At 42.9% G+C, this 13,495-nt stretch overlaps 1 long non-coding RNA gene across 1 annotated transcript; it reads right to left on the bottom strand.

Moving 5' to 3' along the window:
* Positions 1-11,549: 11,549 nt before the first annotated feature.
* On the bottom strand, positions 11,550-13,223 carry LOC139706007 (uncharacterized). The gene is made up of 2 exons (XR_011707679.1): positions 12,638-13,223; positions 11,550-12,539 (listed from the first exon to the last, which is right to left on the bottom strand). It is a non-coding gene; the product is annotated as an uncharacterized lncRNA (long non-coding RNA).
* Positions 13,224-13,495: the final 272 nt, after the last annotated feature.

Raw genomic sequence — 13,495 nt, 5'->3', positions numbered from 1 at the left:
GAGCCCCAGCATCTAAACTCAGTTTCATTGGTCCAAAGTCAAGGCACTACAAGCCCAGAGGAGGGACTATGCCTCACCGGCTCCAGGTGGTGAGACCTTGGCTTTGTGGCCACCTAATTCCAACCCGCCTCCTCTTCTGAGTCTCATCAGCTCTCTCTGTGCCTTCCCCTCGAAAAGATCCATGTGATTGCATTCAGGGTCCACCCTGATTACCAGGTCATCTCCTCATCTCGACTCTTAACCACACCTGCAAAGTCCTTCTTTGATGTATAAGATAGCATCCACAGTTTCCAGGAGCTAGTATAACCAGATTTCTGGCAGAATAAAACTACAATCTCTCTTGTCTCCCACCCTGTGCAGTTGAAGGAATTCAGAACATACCCTCCTAAAATAAGTTGCTCTGCAATATTGATTATTTTAAGTCACATGAAAAGAGCAGATGAAGATCACTGTGATCTTCCTTCTTAAATCAGATGAAATTGCAATGCAAAACATGTCTTCCCTAGGTCAGAAGGAAAGTGTCATTGTCATCAAAGGGAAAAGCAGAGGCTGAGGGAAACCTGCACACACAATTCTTTACCCTAACTCGTATCTTCCAAGTGATTCTCCACCAAACTAACCACTCCAGCCCAAGCCCCCCTTCCTGGTCACATTTTCACAGTGGAGTACTCCATCAACTAGTACCTAAATGCTCAACTCTGTTAAGAGTCTGTAAACAAGTCAAAATAACACCTGGCATTTTGCCAGGGGAATGTTAGAGTTCGTAAACAAGTCTGGATGGTGCCTGGCAAAATGCCAGAGGGAGTGGTTTGAGAAGTAACAAAAGTGAGCCATTAAGTGTGGGGATTCCTGATTGGTTGACTGATGTATCTAGTTTATGCTAATTAGATAAGCTGTGTGGAATGTATAAATACTGCTCCTGTCCTGCAATAAACGGCTCCCACTCCTGCTGTATCAATCAACACAAGTCGTTCGTCACCCCCCGGTTATTTTGCTGCAGCCGGACTGCGGCAGATGGTGGCCCGTACGGGGAGCCCCGGGACACTCGGGGGTAAGTGACGAAAAAAGCTGCCCGTCCATAGATAGGACGGGAGCAAATCTGCTCGTCCCTAGGCAGATAGGGCGAGAGGAAAAATGACCATTTCGAGAAAATGGAAAAGATTGATACAGTATGTTTGTGTCTTGTTTTGTCTCAGTGTATTGTATTGTCTTTATGATGAAAATATGGAAGGGGTGAGAAGTAAATTACTAAGGGAAGAAGGCACCCCAGTGGAACCAAGAATAGTTAGGGCATGTGTTGATAAGAGCCCAGGAACTCTAGTCAGAAAGAAAAAGAAAGTTCAGAAGAAGAAGGATTATCAGGAAAAAAGTTGCAGCAAAAGGCTATTACTAAATACTTTTCGTTACCGGAGGGTACGTGAAGCGGAGAGGCGGCTGCCGAGTGTGCAAGCTGGTCACAGCCAGCAAGGATTTTCCAAGAGGCAGCGGCGACTGGCCCTTCCCTGCCTCCTGGCCGGGGAGCTGGCTCTTCCACTGCCGCGAGCCCAAATCTAGACCTGACCTGGAGGCACAGTCTCGCAGGCTCTTGCTCCCTGTGCCCAGTAGCAGTTTGAGTCCGGGACACTCCCCAGGGCCATCTGGGGCTGCCCAGGCACTACAGCCAGCAGAAGACGCTACTGATGTCCCTGATGTTTGGTCATTTTCAATGCCAATAACTAAACTACAATGTTTCTCCCACACCTGGAAGCTAATGAGTAATGAGCACTATTAAGGCTTATTTCAAATGTAAAAAACCTTGAGATAATGTACTAAATTGTTCAGAAGGTTGTTTTCTTAGTAGAATGCTACAGGATTTTCTTTAGCCATCCGGAGTTCCTGCCTTCGTCCCAGTGCCGGTGAGGATGAGGGTGGAAGAATTTCCAGTGTTGCTGAAAACCGGACAAGACTTCGGCTGAGAACCGGAGGAGACTTCGGATTAAGCTAGCTGCCTGCAGAATTTACCTGGACTGTGATTTAAGCTAGCTGCCTGCAGAACTTACCTGGATTGTAATTTACCTGGACTGTGAGTTAATCTATTGAGACACTGCTTTACCTGGACTGAGACAACAAACTATAATCTACAACAAATTGTAACTCGGTATCTTTGCTAACAGTGTTATTGCTGGTATAATTTTTCCAAGGGCTTCTTGCATGGAGCCATCAAGTGGCTTGGTATTGTGGCATTTTGTATCCTCCCTTTCTGTTTGTAGCAGGTTATTTATGGTGTTTTTGTAAAAACCACTATGGTTGTTATTTAAATTAAACAAAAGGGGGAAATGTTAAGAGTCTGTAAACAAGTCAAAATAACACCTGGCATTTTGCCAGGGGAATGTTAGAGTTCGTAAACAAGTCTGGATGGTGCCTGGCAAAATGCCAGAGGGAGTGGTTTGAGAAGTAACAAAAGTGAGCCATTAAGTGTGGGGATTCCTGATTGGTTGACTGATGTATCTAGTTTATGCTAATTAGATAAGCTGTGTGGAATGTATAAATACTGCTCCTGTCCTGCAATAAACGGCTCCCACTCCTGCTGTATCAATCAACACAAGTCGTTCGTCACCCCCCCGGTTATTTTGCTGCAGCCGGCACAACTCTGCTTCTATGGGTCCTTGTTTCCTTATGAAAGTTCTTATGCTATGAAAAAATTTGTATTGAATAAATTTGCGTGTTTTCACTGTTGATTTATCATGTCAATTTAATTCTCAGGCCCAAAAAAGCTTCAAGAGGGTACATACAGGTAAAATGTGCCTCCTTTATGGAGTCTGTAAAGATCAACTTTTTGGTGGGCTCACAGGAGGAAATGAAGGCACATGGAGGGGCAAATAGGTGGGAACAGCTGCAGTGGGGTGGGGGTGTAAGGAAATATGGCACTGGGGCAATTTGTCATCAGTTGAAATTGCAGTCCATGCATGAGTATGTGTGTTTGCAACAACAGCCACCAGTGTGCTGGGCTTTACTGTGCAAGTTATCTAAGTAAGAAGGCAAGGAGAGAAGGACAAGGCCTGCTATGACTTGGCCTCTGAGGCCACAGATGTCACTTCCATTTTGTTCCCGGGTAGGAAGTCAGTAAGTCCAGTTCCCCCTAGAGGTCAGGGGAGTTTGGCTCCACCTTTGCAAGCCATATCAAGGAAATTTGGGAATGTCTTTCAAACCACTGTTGAACTTATCTGTTGTAGTTGTGAGGATTCCATGAGACAAAACATGTGCGTATTTAGAACAGTGTCTGGGACACATAAGCCAATTTGAACAATGCAGTGTCCAGGCTTTCCTGGAAAGTTCTCCCACATGGGAAAGCCCCTAGAATATGAACATGAGAGAAGAGACCCTCTGTGGCTGCCAGAGTTGGGAAGGAGTGCAGTGACTACTCTTCCACCTCAAAAGGTCCTACATTTTTTATTTAAACAAAGATTGAGTAAATATCTGCCATTTCACTTATCATACATTCTATGATTCTCAGATTCTCATGGTAGGTCTTTGAGGGATGGGGAGGCAACCCTTATTCCCAATTTTTCAGATGAGAAAAACTGAGGTTCATGTCTCATCATGTAACATCTCACATAGTAAGTTAATGGCTCTGTGTAAACTAGTGTCCTGGATTCTCTGGACCTGATATTTTGTGAAACTTGCTACATAGCAAGTGAAACTACAAGTAACTTAGCATTTGTTTCCCTCAACTGTCTTTTGGGTCAAAGGTTTTAGGAGAGTGTGACCAATGCAGTTTGGCTTGGATGGGAATGAACACAAAGATTCAGCAGTGTCTTGTGTCCCAGACTAACCTTTCTTCACTGGGAACAGATGCTGTATCCTTTAATCATCTGTAAACCCTAGAAGGTGGATCTTCTTTGTAAGGAAGGAGATGTCAATAAGCAAGTGGGTGGTGACTTTTTGCATGTGAATTCTAGGTGCACCAGAGTAGGACCAGTTATTTCCCAGGACTTTGTTCTTTTCCAGAAGAGAGCATTGAGGTGAAATTGACTGCTTTGTTGCACACATGCTAGAAGCAGCAAGAAGGCTGAAGAAGTGGACTTTGGTGACAGGCTTGTCTTGTATGGCCTACTGAGGATTAGGTAGACGTTTCTAGCAGCAACATAAAAGTAGGAAAAGATGAGAGGCAGAGGCCAGAAATTTTGGCAAAGGTAAGAGATCATATGTGAATTAAGTCAGTGATGGCAGCAAAGGAGAAGAGACAGTTCTGGGATGTCACCAACAGAGTTTGTATACAACTCAATGTGGTATGTGAGGAAAAGAGAAGAGGCACAGATGACATCTGGTTTGAACTAAGAGGTACAGTTGGCGGGAGTCTTCACCCTATCAGCACTTAGATGGGACCGCACCTAATGTCTGAGCATGTTCTTCAATGCTGATCCCCCCCCCTTACAACACCTAATAACTCCTCCCATTGGCTTGGCTTGGCCACCAAGTCACGCAGCCACCCCACCGCTCCCAGTGTGAAGCTGCAGCAGAGGGGTTGAGCTGCAGAGCGGTGGCCCCAGCCGCCGAAGCACAGGTGGAGAGCATGGGCTGCAGCCTCTGGAGCCCCACTGCGCTCCAAGCCTGCACAAGCCCAGGTGCAGTGAGGTGAGCCTGCAGCTGAGTGGTGAAAAGATGGAAGTAGTGCAGACCTGGACGGACGCTGGGACTCAAGAGTTGACCAGTGGGTTAACCCTGATCAGCTAATTTTGGACCAATAGAATTGCTACCTTTTTCAAACCCTGATCAGCATATGTTAGGACCAGTAGTGTTGACCTAAGTGCTGTATAAGCCCATAAACTAGCATTCCTATCTTCCATCTGCCGGAAGCCCCAAGTAACCACTGTGTGTCCTCCCAGAGTTTTGGTGCAGATATAAGCAAATATAAACATGTGTTCTTCTTTCACTACTGGTATACACCTGGCTTTTTCATTAAAAAATATTTCCTGACATCTTTCCACACAAATCGTCTTCATAATTTGTTTCACAGCCATGTATCAGGGTTCTCCAGAAAAACAGAGATGACGAGGGAGAGAGAGAGAAGGAGAGGGAGGTGTTGGGGAAGGCAGCAAATGTGTGTGTGGAGCAATTTTTTTTTTTATAGTAACTGGCTCACATGATTATGGGGGCTAGCAAGACTGAAACCTGTAGAGAAAGGCTGTAAATTCAAATAAGAGTTGATTTTGCAATCTTGACTCCAAAATCTTGAGAGCAGGCAGCAGGCTGGAAACTCAGGCAGATTTTCTGTTACAGCCATGAGGGCAGAAACCTTCTACTGCAAACATGTTTTTGCTCTTAAGGCCTTCAAATGACTGGATGAGGCCCACCCACATGGAGAATAAGTAATTTAAAGTCAACTGATTGTATATTTTTATCACAACTATAAAATACCTTCACAGAAACAGGTAAAGTGGTGTTTGACCAAACAACTGGGCACTACAGTCTAGCCAAGTTGACATATAAAATTAATCACCACAAACTGCACAGTATGTCACTTACAGATGGCAACAATTTATTTAGCCAATCCCATGATGGGGAACATTTAGGTTATTAGCAAATTACAAATTAATTACTCAATGTATAACCTTTATCTAGTCATTTAATATATGCAGGCAGATGAGTAAATCGGAAGCAGTCTAGTTGCTAGGTCCAGGGGCATATGAATTTGCAACTGTATCAAATACTGCCTTTACAGCATTTCTCCGCGCCCAGCATCATGTGAGGCTGATTTCCCACACCTTGACCAAGACTGACATATTTAGGAACTTCTGCCTGATTGGTAAAGATGATACCTATGTACTTTTTGTTTTCTTTTACCTAAGAATAGGTGTAGTTGAGACTTTAGGTAGACAGGTCAAATTTTAGGGACTCTGGACTATGTGGACGGTAAGGCGAATAGAGGAAATGAGTAGTGGTCTGGAAGGAATGGAATCTGGCCATGTAAGAGCCTTAGCATGGTGCCTAAGGGAGCACACAGATTTTAGAAAGATGTAAATAGTAGAGACCCACTGACCTAGACCTGTTTAAAGTGATAATGAAATGAGTCACTGGAAAAGGAGGGAATGAGAACTGAAGAGCGTGAGATACAGGAGACAGAAAGAAATGGTTACCTCTGGCAAAGCTGGGTTGGTTAGGAGACAACAGTGGGTGTGAAAAGTGTGAAGGACAGAAGTTTGTGGGTGGACAGCAGATGGCAGGCACCTTTTCAAGGCAGAGGAGGAGAGGAACTTTTGGAATAAGAATTAAAACAGGGAGAATTAGATTCTCTCGGGGGAGGATGGGAAGCAGAGGCAGCAGATGCTGCATTACCCACAGGCAGGCTGTTCCTGCCACCAGACCCAGGATTCGAGATAAAGGGGAGACGTTTGCTGGATGACTCATCTACGTGGATACTGATTCTACAAACATTTACTAAGCAGCTATTCTGTCAGCACATAGAGCCAGATTCCACAATCATGTGCATAGGAGAGACTACAAGATGAATAGGTAGAGGGGTTATGGGGGTATAACTGCCAGATGATTTGGTCCTTACTGCACCTTCTCCTTAGTGTGCTTGAAAGTGATACCATCACAGGGTCTTTGGACATGGAAAATAAGAAACCTGACTTTGATAAGGAAGCAGTATCTGAAGAAAAGGAAACTCAGGATTGAGCGTGGAAAGAACCCAGGGATTCAGCATGAGGCAGACAGGGTGTTCTAGAAGAGTGAGATTATTCAGGTTCAGAGGTACTGTCAGAGAAATAGTGAGAGGCTGGATGCAGAAGCAGAATCACTGGACATGAGGGAGATGACAGTGGGAGTGCACATTCACTTCAGCAGCGCCCAAGGGTGACTTGAACAGAAGTGGGGAGGGATTACTTGGCCTCTATTCCAAGAAGAATGCTGGTAAACATTTTTTTTTTTTTAATTTACTACAGAAAATTTAAGACACAAATTACAAAAGTATAGCAAATTCCTATCTATCTTCCACCCAGCTTCAACAATGATCAACTTGTTTGGCAACTCTACCCCAACTCCCCACTTTAATTTCTATCTGGAGTATTTAAAAAATTTTTTATCTTTATTTGTTCTTTTTAGATATATATGACAGTAAAGTGTGTTTTGACATATTATACAAAAATGGAATATAACTTATTCTAATTAGGATCCCATTCTTGTGGTTATACGTGATGTGGAGTTTCACTGGTCTACCTAAAGTATTTTAAAGTTCCATACATTATTAGACTTGTTAGTATGTATGTCTTAATAAGGAATTTTTCTTCCTTTTAAATGCACCATAATGCCATTATCACTACTAATAAAGTTAACAATCATTTTAAAAATCTATTTCAACAAGAGCAGACTGAAACATTTGCTAGGGATTCCAAATTTTAGCACTGGTGTTTAGGAAGTCAGCCAAGAAATGCCGATACAGGGCACAAGATCAATTAATTCTTAGATGGTGTCATTAAAAATGGTATTGTAGTGGGCTTAGGATATAGCTTAGTTGCTAGAGTGCTTACTTTGCATGCATAAGGCCCAGTTCAATCCCCAGCACCAAAAAAAAAAAAAAAAAAAATTCTTTAAAATGATACTAATTAAATGGGGGGAAAGTTCAAGATAAATGTGTACAGTAAGCATCTATTAAGCATAAGCTAACCTTTCTGCCCAGGTAACATTACATTACATAAACCTACCTCCCTCCATATTGTGAGAAATTCAAAGTTTGGTGGTGCATTCTCAAAACAGAGTATTTAGCCTTAATTGGGATGTAAGATCCAACTGTAGCCATTTTAACTACATCTTTTCCCTTTGCTCGCCCTAATATTAAAATCAGCCAATTGTATAGATTGTAACCCTGAGCTCCTCCTATCAGGGCAAGGGGCAGCACTGCATTAGGGATAAAAGCAGGTGGACCGCTTACCCAGTGTGCTCGCTAGCCAGATTTGATAGCACACCCTTCCGGCAGAAGTAAAGATTGCCTTGCCAAGCTACTTTTAGGCATGTGTTTGATTTCTTGCAGCACCCCCGGTATTTCTAACAATTTTGGTGTTCAACATGGGGTTCCATATGTTGTCTAAAGGGTCCTGGGGACTACCTCCATAGAGGAGACACATCCTACTGCCTTATGACAACCTTGAAGTGGGGAAGAAAATTGTGATCCCTGAGGCTAACAACAGATCCAAAATCAAAGGTAGATCAACAACGTGAAGGAAGAGCCCAACAAGTACCATGGCAACCAGGTAACACCATACATGGACCACGGTAGAAAAATCTATTCTCAAGAAAGAAGTACTCCCTTTGTGGTCAGGACATCCTGGAGGTTATGTGGGTGTGACTGAGACATGAGTGCAAGACCCACCCCCCCACCCCCCAAGGGGTGGTGGTGTGAGACTATTCAGAAAGATGAGACCACACCCAGGAAAGTGGGATGGGGTGTGTGCCAGAGTTCCCCAATAAGGGGATCAGGGTGCTCAAGAAACCTCCAATAAGTCAGGGGGTGGAGGTGGTGAATTGAGTACACAGGAGGAAACTTAAATTAAAAGAACCTACAAAATACGGAGAATAAAAATTCTAGGCCCAGGGACAGGGATGAACAATGGAAAGATCCCATAAGTATTCTTTTCCTTTGAGGAATCCTAAGCAGAAAAAATAAACAGTGGTGATGGTGGGAATAAACCTGCCCCATGGAGAACGACTGGCCACCTGAACCTTTGATTTCAGGGCCCACATAGCTGATAGATTCTATTCCCAATGTTCCCAACTGCACATACCCTTCCCATGTCTAGGTCATACTGTAAAAATCTGTGACAGGTTCTATTTTAACTTTTTTTTTTTTTTTTTTTTTGGTGTGGTGCTGGGGTTTTAACCCAGGGTCTTGTGCATGCGAAGCAAGTACTTTACCAACTAAGCCATATCCCCAACCCTATTTTAACTTTTAAAGGGTCAATTTACATTGGTAAGAGTGCAGATGCCTTTGAAATTACTAACCTATGCGTTTTTCTAGGTGGTCAGCCAATAAAGAAAACATTTGTTTCTATAAAATGTTTAAAATGCAATGTCCATTGTTTTTAAGGATTTTTCTTTGGCAGGAATAACTGATTTAAAGCGTTAACTAGACTTTTCTAATGCCTTGGTTTTCATGGATAACCTGAGTTTAAAAAGGGTAAATTAGATTTAACATACGGGATAAACATTTATGAATGTGTTTGTTAGAGATGTCTGATTAATTTGTAAAGTTAAAATACTGAAACATCAACTGCTAAGTATAAGTGCTCTTGACTTCTTTGGGCCCACCAACTATGTTTTTATAAGTGGGTAAATGGAAGAACAGTTTTAAGGCGGCTTTAGTTTTGGGCCTAAATTAAAGCAAGGTTACTAAAATTCTAATACATGTAACTCTATATGCAAGGAATAAAAAATGTTTCAACTGTGTTTTGGTTAAAGTACTATAAAAACAGTAAAGTAGTTCATCTTATTAAACAGGAGTAATTTGGGGGGCTGGGGTTGTGGCTCAATGGTAGAGTGCTTGCCTCACATGTGTGAAGCACTGGGTTCAATTCTCAGCACCGCATATAAATAAATGAATAAAATAAAGGTACATCAACACTAAAAAATATTTTTTAAAAAGGAGTAATTTGTCTAAATTCATAAATTTCATAAGTTTGTCTAATTCCAGAATGTAAATTTAAGAAAGAGTCAACAACTGAAAGAAGGGAAATATAAAAAGTTATGGTTATGAAAATATATGTTTCTGGATAAGGTATTTTGCATGATAAAGCTTTGTTTTTGTGCTAAAGTCCAAGATAATAGAGAAGACAAAACTAAGAATGTAAACAAGTAGTTGAATGTCTAAGTAAGTTGCAGAAGGTTTGTGGAACATAAACCTCAAAATGTTTGTGTATGATTAAGTTGGCTGTAATTTACTATAGTCAGGAAAAAATATTTAAAGATTTTCTAAAGTTAGATTTTAATGCATTGATATGAAACAAAGTCTAAAGCATTGATCTGTTCTTATCTAGCAAGATAATTTCTTGGGCCGGGTTGTGGTTCAGTGGTAGAGCTCTTGCCTAGACTGCATGAGGCACTGGTTTGATCCCAGACACCCATAAAAATAAACAAATAAAATAAAGGTCTTGTGTCCTTTATTAAAAAAAAGATAATTTTTTGTGTCTGTTAGGTTTTATTAAATAAAGAAACTAAGTCTTAAAGGAATTAGAGTTTATAACTTTTGTGGGGTGGGGGGACATCAGGGATTGAACACAAGGGTGCATAACCTCTGAGCCACATCCCCAGTCCTTTTTATACTTTTTAGAGACAGGTTCTCCCTAACTTGCTTAGGGCCTCACTAAGTTGCTGAGGCTGGTTTTAAACTTACAATCCTCCTGCCTCAGCCTCCCCAAACTGCTGGGATACTACTATGCCTGGCAAGTTTGTGTCTTTTATATATATATATATATATATATATATATATATATATATATATATATATATTTAGTTGTAGATGGACACAGTACCTTTATTTTATTTATTTATTTTTATGCAGTGGTGAGGATTGAAGTTAGTGCCTCACATGTGCTAGGCAAGCACTCTACCACTGAGTCACAACCCCAGCGCAGGTTTGTGTCTTTTAAATGATAACTTTATAACTAGTTAAATAAATATTATTTTAGGTTATTACAATATAGTTGGCTCCCTAAAATATGTGACCAGATATATATTTACATTTGAGAGCTTATGAGAACCCTTTACCAAGATGCTGTGCTCCAAACTAAAGTTGTCCTGTAGTGGTCATCTATTTTACTTATATAAAAATAACAAATTTAGGGATTTATTAATGTCATTTAATGTTATATAACTGAATAAAGGTAAACTATTATCAATAAATTATATATAGAATTTGTGTTTTTACGCTGGGATAGAAATTTAAATATATTCTTGGAAGATAATAAGGAGAGCCCAATTTGTTTAAAGGTTGAATATGTGGAACAAGGAAGCCACTTTTTTTCCTTCCACAAAAAGAAAGTTAGGCACTCTCTTGGCTTCTATTTCAATTCATGTTTCAGATGTAAGGTTTAGATTGTTAAATGATATTCATATGGACTCAGGAAACAATATATGAGAACATTGTAAAATGATATTCAAGAAAGAAGCAAAGATCAACTTCAGAAATAAAACACTTTACTTAAGATTAGCCAAGAGCCCCACCTCACCTGAAAAAAGGCTCTGCCTTTCACCATACTTCATGTTAGGATGGCTTCAAAGAAGGTTGAACTTAAGCTCTTTAAAGTTATATTCAAAAGATAAGTTTTTTTTTTTTTTTGGTTATAAAAATTACTCTGATCTCAAAATAAACAATGGATACAAAACTAGGTTAAGAGTTTGGGCAAATTATAAAAGGCATGTAAGGTTGTAAGACAGTTTTAAAAGACAGGAAGATCTGTAAAGGATCTGATGTGATTGAGGTGATAAATTTATGTGTTTTGGGAGAGGCAAAATAGATACCAAAGCTTCATTAGTGTTATTATAGAAATTGTTTCTTGGTTCAAAGCTACTATACAAACTGAATGTTTCTTGTCTCGTTTATTTCATTTTGTATTTTCCTTATAGAACTTTTTAAACATTTGCCTGTTAATGTTTTGAAGTACTCCTTCTAATAGAACAATCTGAGTTAATTTGAGATAATGAGTCATCACCTATAGAACAAAACAGGACATAGGCTGACTTCTAATACTAAACCCAGTTAAATGGAAGGGGTAATATAAAAATATGAACATTAAAGTTACTGGTGAAACTGACCTGCTGGATGATTAAAACCCAACTTGGAGACCAAAGTCAAGGAAGTAAAAGGGCCAAGGAAAGAGCAGCCAACATTTTGGCCCTTGCCCTCTAAGGTCAGCCAGGACACAGAGGACAGGACCCCCTTCAGGGCCCTGAAACTCTGGTGGGTAAGCCAACCTTCTGACCAGGAGGATGGAGAAGACCCTACAGAACAGGAAGTTAACCAGTGCACATTCTGCAAAGGGTCATTGGAGAGGGAACTGTCCCTGATACTTCCAAGAAAAGCCACATGTGGTCAGCAAGACCCTGGCCCATCCTGGCAGTTGGCACAACTGGTAGAGGAAAACCTAAAGGAGCCAAGAGTGATCCCTGACAAATCTTAACTGACTCTGTAACAGTAAATAAGGACAAGGTTAATTTTTGACCAACTTGGCCTTCAACACCCGGCAGGAGCGTATAAGTCAAAACACCGCCGTTCATGGACGTTTAAAAGATCAGGCAACGGCTCTATTACTAGAGATGTACATTTATGTCAGTCCTCCTGAAAGTAAGTAAAACTGGGAGGTTATAAAAGAAGGGTTTTTATACAGGAATGCCTGATAACTCACAAAAATGTCTGCCAGAGTCACAAGCTTGTTCCCAGTCAAATCGAGACCTATGTGTGTTTCTTTCGTTCTTCCTCTGCCGTAATTATTAGGAACTACTGTCGAGACTCCTCTTCCGGCATCCTTAATCCGTCACTTGCAGCCTGGCAACTTGATTTTAATCAAGACCTGGAAAGAAGGCAAGCGTCAAGCACCTGGAAAGGACTTACCAAGTGCTTCTAATCATCAGGATGGCTATCGAATGCTAAAAAGGGAGACCTCCCTACCGTGTGCAATTTTCACCTCAAAAACTGTTAAACACCTGGGATGGATGGCAATACCAAAGGATTCAAAAGTGAAAATGAGACCGACCGGTAGGAAAGAAAAGGGGGAGGGCTGTGAGAAAGAGCTGGTCCAGCCGCAGCCGCAGCCGTGTCCACGCAGGCTGTGACCCCGCCGCAGCTCTCCTGTCGGGCGGGGACAGCGCTGCGGGACTACGGACCACAGCGGGCGGGGGGCCGCCGGGGCTGCAGCCGGCCAGGCTCTGCAGCAGGCCCTGGGGCGGAAGCGCCCCGCAGAGCCACTCCACGCTCGCGTCTGACCCCTGGGCACCCCGTTTCCCAACAGCACACAGCGGGCCCGGAGACAGCGGGCGACAGCGCGCCGTCAAAGGCAGGCTGCTGACGGGCGCCTCAGCCCCGCATCTCGCTGGCGGGCGGGGACGGAAAGTGACGGGCGCCATCTTCCTCCCGCCTCCCGGCGCACAAACACGGAACGTGGGCAAGCCCACAGCTCAGGATCCCGGCAGATTCACCAGCGCCGGATCAGAAACGAGCCCGGAAGCGACCGGCGGTCCTCAGCGGCCCCCACAGCGGCCGGCCGGAAGCGGGTCCGCACTTCCGGGATGATGTCATCACGCCGCGACTCCTGCCTCGCGGATGGTGGACGCGACAGTGGCTGCGGCGTTGTGGCCCGGGGGCCGGGAGGGGGCGCCCCGGGTGGCCGTCCACGCTCTCGCCCGCCGTGCAGGGCGCGGTTCTCTCCGCACTCTCTGAGCCCGAGGACCGGAGGGAAGTCCCGCGTGCACAGGGCCGAGTGCAGCCCCCCGAGTCCTGGCCGGGACCACTCTCAGCCCGGTCCGTCTG

This window comes from Marmota flaviventris, chromosome 6 (genome assembly GCF_047511675.1).
Source record: "Marmota flaviventris isolate mMarFla1 chromosome 6, mMarFla1.hap1, whole genome shotgun sequence".
Classification (NCBI taxonomy): Eukaryota; Metazoa; Chordata; class Mammalia; order Rodentia; family Sciuridae; genus Marmota; species Marmota flaviventris.
The sequence above is the reverse complement of the archived record's forward strand: the minus strand, read 5'-3'. Positions and strand labels throughout refer to the sequence as shown.